Source organism: Coenobita brevimanus, chromosome 80 (assembly GCF_032717465.1).
Source record: "Coenobita brevimanus isolate Jiangsu-jjx chromosome 80, ASM3271746v2, whole genome shotgun sequence".
Classification (NCBI taxonomy): domain Eukaryota; kingdom Metazoa; phylum Arthropoda; class Malacostraca; order Decapoda; family Coenobitidae; genus Coenobita; species Coenobita brevimanus.
The window spans coordinates 49,048,433-49,062,232 of NC_137033.1; positions in this window are offsets into that span (position 1 = coordinate 49,048,433).

The following is a 13,800-nucleotide window of genomic DNA, read 5'->3' on the forward strand; positions in this document are numbered from 1 at the left end:
ACCATAAGAGAAACACCGTGACGGCAACAGAAACCATCCATGATCTCAGGGTGCAAATATTCCCAACGAGGAGAGAGAATTTTTAAAACGAAACTTAACTGTTGCCTCTTTCTCGCTGTCTCTTCATATCTCAAACTTGGCTGCAAACTTTTGGGCAAAAATCAAGCACATAGACAATTTCCTGCGCACCCACTTACTCACACGCAAGGATACATATTCTCTCTCTCTCTCTCTCTCTCTCTCTCTCTCTCTCTCTCTCACACACACACACAGACACCCACACACCCACACCCACACCCACCCACACCCACCCACACCCACCCACCCACCCACCCACCCACCCACACACACACACACACACACACACACACACACACACACACACACACACACACACACACACACACACACACACACACACACACACAGCTAAGTCTGCAGTTGAAAGGAGCCTTGGGAGTAAACTTCATTTAGCAGCAATTAATTCACAGGTCCTTGCGTCTGCGCCAAACTTATGGTACACAAAGGCGGCTGCTGTGTGTGTGTGTGTGTGTGTGTGTGTGTGTGTGTGTGTGTGTGTGTGTGTGTGTGTGTGTGTGTGTGTGTGTGTGTGTGTGTGTGTGTGTGTGTGTGTGTGTGTGTGTGTGTGTGTGTGTGTGTGTGTGTGTGTGTGTGTGTGTGTGTGTGTGTGTGTGTGTGTGTGTGTGTGTGTGTGTGTGTGTGTGTGTGTGTGTGTGTGTGTGTGTGTGTGTGTGTGTGTGTGTGTGTGTGTGTGTGTGTGTGTGTGTGTGTGTGTGTGTGTGTGTGTGTGTGTGTGTGTGTGTGTGTGTGTGTGTGTGTGTGTGTGTGTGTGTGTGTGTGTGTGTGTGTGTGTGTGTGTGTGTGTGTGTGTGTGTGTGTGTGTGTGTGTGTGTGTGTGTGTGTGTGTGTGTGTGTGTGTGTGTGTGTGTGTGTGTGTGTGTGTGTGTGTGTGTGTGTGTGTGTGTGTGTGTGTGTGTGTGTGTGTGTGTGTGTGTGTGTGTGTGTGTGTGTGTGTGTGTGTGTGTGTGTGTGTGTGTGTGTGTGTGTGTGTGTGTGTGTGTGTGTGTGTGTGTGTGTGTGTGTGTGTGTGTGTGTGTGTGTGTGTGTGTGTGTGTGTGTGTGTGTGTGTGTGTGTGTGTGTGTGTGTGTGTGTGTGTGTGTGTGTGTGTGTGTGTGTGTGTGTGTAAATGTGCTTGGTCAGTATGGTACCAGTGAGAAAGAACATAAAGCTCACGATGAAAAGAATATAATATTTGCATGAGGGTAAGAGAAAGTATGGAAGACGAAGAAGATGGAGGGATACTGTAATATGTATATGTGAATAATGTAGGTATGGTACTTGAGGAAGGAACAGAAATAGGTAAATGATTTATGTAAGGAGATTACTCACCTCTTGTTACTTGGCAGTCGACTTAATGGTCTCGTAGTAGTAGCTGTAGAAGTTGCAGCAGCAGAAGCATTAATAGTAGGAGGAAGAGGAGGAGACTAGTATTAGTAGTTGTTGTATTTGTTAATGTAATAGGGTCATCTGGCTGTGAACCCGGTGGAGTGCAGTCTGAAGGTTCCTTTTTCTGCACCACCATTCTCCTTTCGGCCCCACCATCTTTCGTCCGGGAGACAGAGTAGGATTTGAGGGGCGTTAGTATACCCGCGTAACTCAACCATCCACTAATATGTATGACACGACGTGAAGGCGTCTATCCCACTGCCATTTTGAGTGACTCGTTAGGCTTGTGTGGTGAGATCAACACTTCGAAAGGCTTGTTGAATAATGAGTGCTATATGGATCATTTTAGTGGCTTAGATTATTGATAGTTTTCCTACTTTCTGGCGACCCTAAGTACAGTATATTGATGAAATGTTAAAGCTGTGAAGTTAGAGTGTTCCTTTGCGCATCGAGGAATCAGGAGCTGTTCACTGGCTATAGTTCTCAGATCTTTTGTTTTCCTCTGTGGCTGCTGGGTTATACATCAGATTGCAGTGATCCATATGACAGTTGACCTCTTCTGAATTATTTAAGAGGCAGCTCAGAGCCTTTTCCATTTTGAGAAGTTAATATGTGATGGATGGTTACTGGCTTTAGTTTCTGCCACTTCAGATGAAGGACGTGTTGTACGTTACTAATGTCACATTTCTTGTAATTTTGAAGACGCAAGCTTGGCTTAAGTGCGAGTGAATTTTTTTACGATAATTTGTGCTTCAGAGACTAAAGATGTAATAATAATAATAATAATTATTATTATTATTATTACTATTATTATTATTATTATTATTATTATTATTATTATTATTTTATTATTATAAATATTACTCTTATTATTAAATTAGCACGTTCCTAGTCTGTATCTAAATCCCTGCACCTATGTGCTCATGGGAAATTAGTTTAGGGTGATGGTGACGATTCTGATGATGTTAATGATAAGAGCACAATGAAACCTTGACGTACGTTACATACATGTAGAGCTGCAGGAAAGCTTCGTCTTACTCTTATAATCAGCTGACGTTTTAAATAGCATCTTCTTCCTACCACCAGACGGTGTTATTCAGCTTAGAGGGGACGTCGCGCAACGGACTTACAGATATATACATCATAAAGGCCTTCACTGGTAGAAGTCTCTCGTGAGATGAATATGATTAAAGGCAGCGAGTGGAAACTGAAATCAGGCGTTGCCACAGTCAAGGGATCAAAGGAGAGAAGCCCCGTTAAGAACAGTCTGTAATAACCAGGGGTTCATCTGTGTTTACGTTGATCCATTCTAAGGGCCGTAGTATTGAAATTTAGAACAACAATGTATAAATAAGCCCTTAGTTTTGTTCTTTTTTTTATGGATCAGCTGTAATTGTTAAATGTGACCAACCTGCATCCAACATTACATATTGCAGTTAGCAGTGACATGGAAAGATCAGACATATTATCATTATCACGTCTCAGAAATTCCTTAATAAACGGAGATTCAGCCACTCCTTTGCGTTCTCAGTTTTAATGATACTGCCCTATGTATGTGCTCTGTATGACGCATTTGTATTAAAAAGAAAATCAAATAGACGCACTATTACATGTAAGGAGGATCGTTTTGCCTGGCACTCAATTTAGCTTGGTTATCTAGTGGTAGATAACTCTAGCCAGAGGTGTAAGTCATGTTCTACTCACATATCAAACCTCTTAGAATCTATGCACTATAACAGTATATGTAATTACCATCGCTTCATTTTGAATGTTGCTGTGTAGGAAAAGATAAGCCCTAGAATATGGTATAGTCACAGAGAAGGGCAGTGGAAAGAGTGCAGTGCCGTTTTATTGTCGAAATATGCCATTTAACTATAGGAAATAGGTAGCAAAAGGGGAAAAGACTCCAGGTTAAGGTTGATTAACTACAGATGTAAAGAGAGACATATCTGTCATGTATAATGCCGGCAGGAATATACGGTAGCTAAAAAAAGAAAAATTATCTGACTATTTGCGTCCTGTGTACTTTGCTTTGTCTGCTACCCTTAAATATTCTATACTGCAGGAGCCCAACCATGAACCCCTATGTTCTGTAGGGGGTACTATGGCACTTGCAGTTACCGTTCTTTAGCATTTATTTTTTTCATCATGAGCACTGTATTTCGAGAGCATACTAAATTACAGAATTTATAGCAGTTGTGCGCAACATCAGAAATAGCAACAATGCCACTGTGATAATGGCATGTTCTGCCACTTCCTTTTATGCCTTTTATTTTTTCTGTGGATCTGTATTCATTTGTTTCAAGCATAACGTGATATATAGTACAGCCAGTGTAACTATACCCAGCAAAGATCCCAGATTCCTCCCAAAAATTATTTAATCGTAGATGCCTAACAATTCCATAGTTTGATTGAGCGCGCGCGCACGCCCACATTACGTTGGAAATAGTCAAGATAATTTGAGGAGAATTATTCATCACAAGGGAGATCCCCTGTCGCACGTCCCAGGCAATTACCTCCCTCCTTTATCCCGTCCAGCCAGTCAGAATCTCCCTCTATCCCCGCCAGCCGGTAAAAATCCCGCTTTTACTGCCCGCCCATACGTCACAGCGACACCCCGACAGCTCCCATCTCGTTATTGGTGGATTCAAGTTTGGTACACTCCCTTTGTCTTTTTTTTTTTTTTTTTTTTTCAAAAACAGTCTAAGTCTAGATGGTTTTGATACCGTTAGTATTCTTCCTCTTACTTTTCCTTTCTTCTTCCTTCTGTTCCCTTCTTCCTTTTCTTCATTCTTCGTCTCCCTTATTCTTCCTTGTAAGTTTTGAAAACAAAAATGAGTTAAATGGTCAAAACACTTGTGAAAGATGTACAAAGGAAATGTACACAGAGAAAGTGTTTGACTTTCTCCAAGGAAATTGCCATGCTAGCCAGTGAAATTCCCAAGTGTTTGAGAGCCATGAACCGCGCGCGCCCAGACCGTCCATGTTCCGATGCCTTTACCTGATTAATTTTTGCACTTAGTAAAATTAACCAGGATATAATACTCTTGGCAAATACTACAAATGAGGCAGCCGCAAACTTAGTTTGCATTATTATTATTATTATAACTCACCACACCAGTGGTGAGTTATGCTGTTCTTGTCAATATTATTGTTATTATAACTCCCCACACCAGTGGCGAGTTACATTGTTCTTTTCAGTTTTGTTATTATTATTATTATTATTATTATTATTATTATTATTATAACTCACTACACCAGAGGTGATTTATATTGTTCTTGTTATTACTACAGTATTATAATAATAATAATAATAATTATTATTATTATTATTATTATTGTTATTATTATAACTCACCACACCAGAGGTGAGTTATATTGTTCTTGTCATTTTTATTTTTATTATTATTATCATTATTATTATTATTATTATTATTATTACAAAGAAGTAAATTGCCAGTATTCGTTCACTTTCAAAGCTACGGCCATCATACTTGGCCATCTGAGTCCCCCAGCTGGCAGTTTCATATGACCCAGCATCATCCAGTACCCTGTACTGGTCTTCCAGTTACATCCAAAAACCTATAAAAATAGTCTATTCACGGATTCTCAGAAACCACTGAAGATACAGACTTCAAACTGTTGTGGGACAGCCAAGGTCGGGCAGCAGGTCTGAAAAGAGCATGGACCCATTTGGGCTGGTAGTTTCTGAGATCACCCAGGGATCAATGGAAAGTAGTTTGTTGTCATTCAGTGTACAATTTAGAAAGAACAAGACATAATTGAGCTACAGTCACCAAACTTGGCACATTTATAAAACTTGACATACAATGCATGGCTACCAAGTATGAATGACTGCCAATACTCAGGGTCACAGCCAAGGGAAAAGTTCAAAATTTGATTTTTTTTTTTTTTTTTTTTTTGATGTCCCATGAATTTGACAGATGGCATTTCATGTGGTGAGTTACTGAAATTGCTAATGGCAATTTCCATTCCCTAGTTATTAATAATATTATTATTATTATTATTATTATTATTATTATTATTATTTTATCATTAATATTATTATTAATATTATTATTATTATTATTATTTTTTATCATTAATATTATTATTATTATTATTATTATTATTATTATTATTATTTTATCATTAATAGTAGTAGTAGTAGTAGTAGTAGTTGTAGTAGTAGTAGTATGAAGTAATTTGCTCGTTTAGCCAAGGTCGAGGAGCAGGCTTGAAATGACTATAGGCCCATTTGGGCCAGTAGTTTCTTAGATAGCCCAGCTGTCAATGGAAAGTAGTTTGAGGTCCGCCATTGTTGCTCTGCGAGGGTTTTGTTGGTTTCATCCTCGCCCAGCGTGTTTGACACTCTTCTAAGGGGTGTTCTACTACACAAGCTCTTCACTTCGATGTGCTCACTATATGAAGGGTGTTGAAATCACCAGGTCCTGTGATCACTACAGTGTTAGGAAATTAATAATACTCCTCTGCCTGTTGTTTGTTTTTATGACATTGTCATGTGATGAGCTATTGAAGTTACTAATGGCAATTTCCAATTCTTACTTGCTATTATTATTAATATTATTATTATTATTATTATTAATTTTTTGTTTATTATTGATGTTTTTGTTTTGTAGTTCGTCACAAGAAATATGAGAAATATGAAATTCTTAAACTCGCCAGTTGCACAGAAAAGCTCACTGTCATCATCACTTACGACATGTCTCACACTCACAGTGACACACACACACACACACACACACACACACACACACACACAGAGTCACAGCAGCACACACGCACCCAGAGCAGTACACACACACACACACACACACACACACACACACACACACACACACACACACACACACACACACACACACACACACACACACACACACACACACACACAGCAGCACACACGCACCCAGAGCAGTACACACACACACACACACACACACACACACACACACACACACACACACACATACACACACACACGCACGCACGCACGCGCACACACACACACACACACACACACACACACACACACACACACACACACACACACACACGTACGCACGCACGCACGCACGCACACACACACGCGCGGGCGCGCAGCATCATTCACCTGCTCAGGTTGAAAATTGAATAATGCCATCTTGATTTGCTGGGATTAAACCATTACCAAGATTGAAATTAAGCTCTAATGGAAGCCTGGACTGCAAGTACGTTATTGTGGCGAAAGAGTTAATAGTCTTTTTTAGTCGGGATAAGAATTCTGTTACAAATTTCTAGGTTCCAAAGTCGGAGCTGGATATCATCACTTATTTTTATTTAGCGAGATATATCGTAGTTTCCACAGTTATTTTATTTATATCTCAGCGAAAAGAATATCTGATTCAGTAAGCTCCATTGGAGAGGTATTGCACTCACTAAGGATTCCATGGTAACCGTTGTAGTAATGTTCATATTAATGACTCGTCTGTTTGCCAGCGTCTCTGCTGAAGGTGACTGTGGAAGAGGAAGCTGGGGTGAAAGTTTCGTTGGTTAGCACCATATTAAAAAAAATTGACTGTTGCACAGGGATCCCATCAGGTTTTGACACGGCATAAAATTGCTGTTGTTACTGTTGTTACAATCCCAGACTTAGCAGAAAATGAACCCTGTGGACTGAGGGAAACCGGTCACATCAACCGATCGTATCTGGAGATCTTTTATTTAGGTTACGTTGAAGGACTGTCTGTTTTGTAATAGTGTGATGCATGAGGTGAGTGTTTGTGGAATGGGGGTTTGCAGTGCAGTGTGGTTGTTTTTAACTATATTTGCTGTTGATATTATAATAGGGAAGAGACTTGACCAAATCACAGTCTCTCCGGGTAGGGGAATTTCTGGAGGGTAGGTGTCTGGTGAATGTTCATGAAAGATGCTGTTTGGCTGAAGGTTTTCCATAGATTTTTTGGCTGTGTTTATATATGTGTTTATGAATTTTCCTTTTGGGTAGAGGTAGGGGGATTTGCTGAGATACAGTGTGTACCAGTGGGCAGTTGTTCGCTTTTTGTTTTTTTGTGAACGGCGATGATACAACATGAAGTAACTAGGGAGAGATGAGTCTCGAGCTGAAGCAATGAACTGTGTGCCTCTTTAATTCATATGACCTTTTATTGGAAGTATTTTAGATTGTTGATGTATGTGATCTGTATGTATGGTGTTAGTACATTCCGACATTATTCTTAAGGTTTTGTTTTGTGTTTTTGAAGTTTCATTCATATTTTGCTCTGGTTAAGGACGGGACCTGCCATGGGCAAGTGCATTTCTCAGTTATTCTAGTGACTTGTTTATAGACAGTTTTCAGGGATTCATTCTGTCGTCCAAAGGTGAGCGTCTTCAAGGCACTGAGTTTACGAGAAATCCTTCACGATTTACGTGTGCGCAAAGAAGAGGCGATATATGTGTTCACAATCAATCAGTCAATTTTTATATACATTATTTTCACTGGGAGTGGTCCATTAAAAAATTTAGGATGTGTCTGAAACTACCGTATGTGTATAGTGAAGTGGGTAATGTTCAATTTGATTGATAGTAATATTGTTTTGTCTGAGTCAGTTTTCTAGTGAGTATAAGTGTACAGTTGAAGTTGGGCTTCTAGAGTACTCGAGTGCCTTGAAGCTATTGCCGACTCGTCGCCTTAGGAGCGTACCATTACTTAAGGTAGAGGGGTTGGTAGGTCATGGAAAAAAGAGCAAATGATGTGGGATAAAAGTCCGAGTTCTGTGGAACACCGCTGAAGAGTATTCTGAACTTAGAACTATGATCTTTATGGATAACCAGGGCTTGTCTGCTTAAGTGAAATTGACCAGCCATTTTTTATCATTTTCTACTCGGTCTGTGTCTAAATTTATATTTATTACAAAGTGTTTTGGGCCGGTGTGAAAACCTTTGATCATGTCTATTGCGGCTTGGTTGTTGCCTAATGGTTGTTGTTTCTTGCTGAAGCCATCAAAAATAAGTTTCAAGAATGAGGTATTGTATTGGAATTAATAACGGCAACTCTACATTTTTCATGTATTATAACGCACTGGAATGTTAACGTAATGGATGGGAATGCAAACTTGCACAGATGAAGAGCTTTATATCCAAGCCCAGGATATTATGACCTTCAGTGCTAGGGTATCACAGATTACACAGCCTCAAGTGCACATCGTTATTAAAATATACAATCAACTCTTCTAGATATGAAAAATAAGCAGAAACACTTTTTTCTAATTCTTCTTCAGTGTAAACAAGGTCACGAAAAGCCAGCAACAGCTCTGGTGATTGGAAAAAAGCACCTTAAAAAAATTTAAGACAGTCTGGCAACAATAGTGTGAGGTTTAAGATTGTTCCCCTTTCCTGGACGAAATGAAAACGAGAACAGTTTAACCCCTTCACAGAGATGATGATATTTCCTTTTTATCTCCAGATGATTTTATTCAGTTTTGGGGCTTTCATTGGTCCCTTACAATAATCAGTTTTCTTTAAACTGGCCTAAAACTGCATCCTCTCCATCTTGAATGTTGTGTTGCAATAAAAGATTAACACTAGAATATGATGGCAGTAAGAAAGAAGTGCTCTGGAAAGGGTGTAGAACAGAAGTAATATCCTCTTCTGCTACTAAGTTGTTTGAAATGAACTGCAAAAGGAAAAAAAAAAAAAAAGTGTGTACAACGATGCTTTCTTAATGGAAAAAAAAAGAGAAGAATGAAATATAATACTTCTAACCCCAGTAATATCAGTTGTGTTGTCAATCGACCACTCATGTTTTTAACCCATTCTACCCGAGGACTTAATCATATTCTAATTTGTTACAGATTTTATTCAACCTAAGCAGCATCTGTAGTTCCAGAAGTGTTAACTGATACTGTAGATATTGATCCCTCCAGCTCAAAGACTCCCAGGAAAATGTTAAAATCGTCATCACATGGGTAAGGTTAATATGCAGATTATCGAGTGAACAGACTTGGTGCTAAATAGATGAATTAATACATCAAGTAGACTGTGAAAAAAGTAAATTTTACCCGTGATCATGCAGCGATAGAAACTGTCATGAGTAATATTCTTTTGACTTTTTTTTTCGCTCTTTAACTTACTGTAGCGCGCAGCGAGGTGTTTGTAGATGTATGAATCAAAAAATAACTTTATGAGACAGGTAGGAGCAAGAAAGATGATGGAAGAGACAAGAAGCAGAATAAAAAGAAAGAAAAAAGAAGGAGAAGAAGACAAATTTGAAGAAGATGCAGAAGACTATAGAAAGAAAGAAAGAAAGAAAACGATAAATAAAACGATAACGAAAAAGATGAAGATCAAGAAGAAGGATTAAAAATAATACCTATTGACTACACGGTGTCCGTAAAGCTGACAGGATTTGTGCAAGTTCTCTCTTCCCCAAGACTAGGCCTACGACCCTCAGAGCCCGTTTTATATCTAGATAGTCAGTGATGCTGCTGGGTGATGAGGGACAAGAGGGGCTTAACTCTGCTGCGACAACGGAAACAGTAGGACACAAACTTGGTCCAACAGACTGATCAGCCAGTCAGTGAAACTCGAGGTGTTCCAACTGTGAGCTGGTTGGATATGCTAACACTGTACGGTCGGCTGCTCACTCATAGTCCATAAATATAATTAAACTGATGTTTTAATCACCTATGTATACTAAAACAAATTATCTGGTAAAATTAGGCCTGTTCCGGGTTCAATTATAACCGCGGTAACTGGAGATCAGTATCATTATTAATAGTAAATTATCACAATTAATTTCAGAGGTTACTCGGGGCCTTAATTACACAGTGATAATTAAATGTCATTTCAACTTAGGGAACTGTTACGTTGTTATTGGCAGTAGATCACACATAAGCATCATATTTTCTCTTTATTGCTGAAGTACACGTTCAGGGATAAGGCACATTTTACACATGCATATCGGTCTATCTACCTATCCGACAACATATTTATCTCTCTATCTGTCTGCCTGCTTATATATCATGTGTATCCATCTTTATCTGTTTGTCTATGTATCTGTCTATGTGTATCTGTTTTATCTGTATGTCTGTCTGGTTGTCTGTCTCTCTGTCTATAAACTTGTTCGTTCATTTTTCAGTGTATCTTTTTATCATTAAATGAGCATATTTCGTCAGTTTATTATTTGTTTTTTTCGCACATACTGTTTATACATACCTTGGCACTGATTTGAACAAAATTTCGTATAAGCAAAACAATTCATCACTACAACTTTTAACCTAACAGTGGCTTATTTCGAATGAATAAAACACCTCAGCAACAAAAAGTGAAATTCTAAATATACCCATTCAGTGCCAAAATATCATCAAAGACCATTCAGGGACTTACAAATGTGAGAAAATAAAAGAATGTAAACACGGGATATTTGCTCGTGGATGAAAGACGGGAAGAATTAAAATGAATGTGGGAGACGTTTGATTATTCATTTGTTATCGTTTACCCTGAAAGAGAGAGAGAGAGAGAGAGAGAGAGAGAGAGAGAGAGAGACAGACAGACAGACAGAGAGATAGAGACAGACAGACAGACAGACAGACAGACAGACAGACAGATAGACAGACAGATAGACAGACAGACAGACACAAAGACAGAGACAAAGAGAGAGACAGACAGACAAATATATAGACAGACAGACAGAGATAGAGAGAGGCACAGAAAAGTGACAATGTGAGATTACACACACACACACACACACACACACACACACACACACACACACACACACACACACACACACACACACACACACACACACACACACACACACACACACACACACACACACACACACACACACACACACACACACACACACACACACACACACACACACACACACACACACACACACACACACACACACACACACACACACACACTCAAACAAGTACGAAGGACACTAAATACCAACAGACATAATAATCCTTTCGGGGCTGTTTGTTTTTGAAAAGACAGCAACTCCGGTGTCTAATTCTAAGAGATGAAGATGAGGATAGCAAAGGAACTTGAGTGTTATCTCTTTCGAGCCGAGGACTTAATACTCATTTAATTCTTCACAAGGCGACTTTTTTCGGCGATTATATTCAGTTTCGGTTTTTAGGAGTTGACTGCAGCTGTATATGACTCTTTCAGTTCGAAAACAGTTCCACAAGCGAAATAATACTGTCTGGAAGGGGTAAAAACAAAATAAACCACCTTACTGTTAACTTACCCACCACTTCTTATCTAGACCCTGTCAGGAGTTTCGGGGTCTGGGCAAGGCTGGTTATTTGGGACATTTTTTATAAGGATGATGGGTCGCTTTCCAATGAGTGACATAACGTAAACAGTAAACCCCAACCACTCCTTGGATTAACCCTAATGGACCATATCCGTTTGGAGCGCCTTAGCCTACTTGACCATGAACAGTCCATTTGGTTATATGGTTACCGCCTACCATATTAAATGATTTGTCACTCCGTGTAAAGGTAGCGCTATTGTATATCAAGTAAGTTGATGGTGAGCACGTTCATTGTCAACGTTGCCTTGTTTGTCCTGTTATGTGTGAGGGATGTGCCAGGACTGTGGTTAACGCTGAGGGGGTGAGGCCGCCAGCGGTGACGAGGAATTAGTGTAAGTATGAAGAACTGCCCCAAACTTAGAAAGTTGTCAGCTGGGGGAGCAAGGAAGCGTAAATTTATGCAGATCTGGCATACTGTATACTGAAGGGCTATGTGGTAGGAGAAATGTGATTATGACTCGTTCTTGCCAGACTTAATGCCTTCAGTCCATTGATGGGTTCACTTATTCATTCTTGTTCCAAATTGTTATATTCAGTTTTGGGGAGACCTTATCATTAAGTGGTAAAAGAAGACTAAGTTCTCGAGGGCAAGACGTCTCTCCACAGTTCAATAAAACTTTTTTAGAGGAAGCAATATAATAGTGTAAATTGCATTATCGGATTGAAGGGGTTAAAATTTTTACGAGTGTTCGTTACTGAGTCGAATCACATTATTATCTGCTTGTATCTCGGAAAAAATGCGGAACAAATGGTGGAGGGGAGGGATATATAGGTGCTGAATTTTACAAGATACAAGATGGCAGAGGTTTAAATGATGGGTTTGAATGATGAATGAATGAATGACCCATTTCACGAGCTGTGCTACTGGGAGTTCTACCGTTCTCGTACTTACTGTTTCTGTGTTCTTATACCCTCCCTAACCCCATCCATCGATAAGAAACGCTGTCAAGATGATGGTGATGGTGTTATATTCTCCATCACTTCCTATTTCAAACAGCATCGTTCTTATCGCCACCAAACACCGAGGCTTTACTTTATAGTCAGTTCCACTTTATTGTGTACCACAGTACAGCAGTTTCATACCCATAATATCAGATAGTTAATTCTGACTAGTGCAAACCGAGAAAACTCAGTTACAGGAAAACCACCATGAGGAAGAGAAAACCCAGTCAGATCCGGTGATTTTACTTGAGTTCACGCCACCCTCTCAATTTTATTGTTGTCACCCTTTTCTTTCTCATCGTTTCTCTCCGGCTTGTCCCCACATCCTCTCTTATCTTCCAAGTCGTGTTATCAGAGTTCCAAACCACTTTCTTGAGTCCCACTCTCCCTCGCCTGCTGTATTTCTCGTGACCTACTTCCGAAAAATCACACTATTCTCTCTCTCTCTCTCTCTCTCTCTCTCTCTCTCTCTCTCTCTCTCTCTCTCTCTCTCTCATATGAGAGAGAGAGAGAGAGAGAGAGAGAGAGAGAGAGAGAGAGAGAGAGAGAGAAAGGCCGTAGGAGAAGGTGGTATATTTAGCAGATTTACTGTTGGATGCATGAGTAGAAGTATAAAACAGTTTCGCCCACTTATTAACTCAGCGTATAAAGAAGATGAATATTCCCAAAACATGGTGTAATGCAATAGTTTTTTTACTTTACAAAAAAGGCGAATCAAAAGATCTTAGTAGCTATCGACCCATTAGCTTATTGTCAGTTGTTTACAAACGCTTCACTCAAGTCCATACGAACAGAAAAACAAAATACTGTATTTGGAAGAAAACCAACCTCGTGAACAGGCAGGATTCCGATGCGGGTATTCGACTACTGATCATCTACACACAATGAATCAGCTAATTGAGAAAACTACAGGATATAATAAACCACTGAGCTTAGGTTTTGTTGATTACGGAAAGGCTTTCGACTCAGTGGAGCACATAACAATTTTAAATTCATTGCGAGAACAAGGAGTGAATGAGAACACTGTAAAACTGCTCATAAACATATAGAAAGA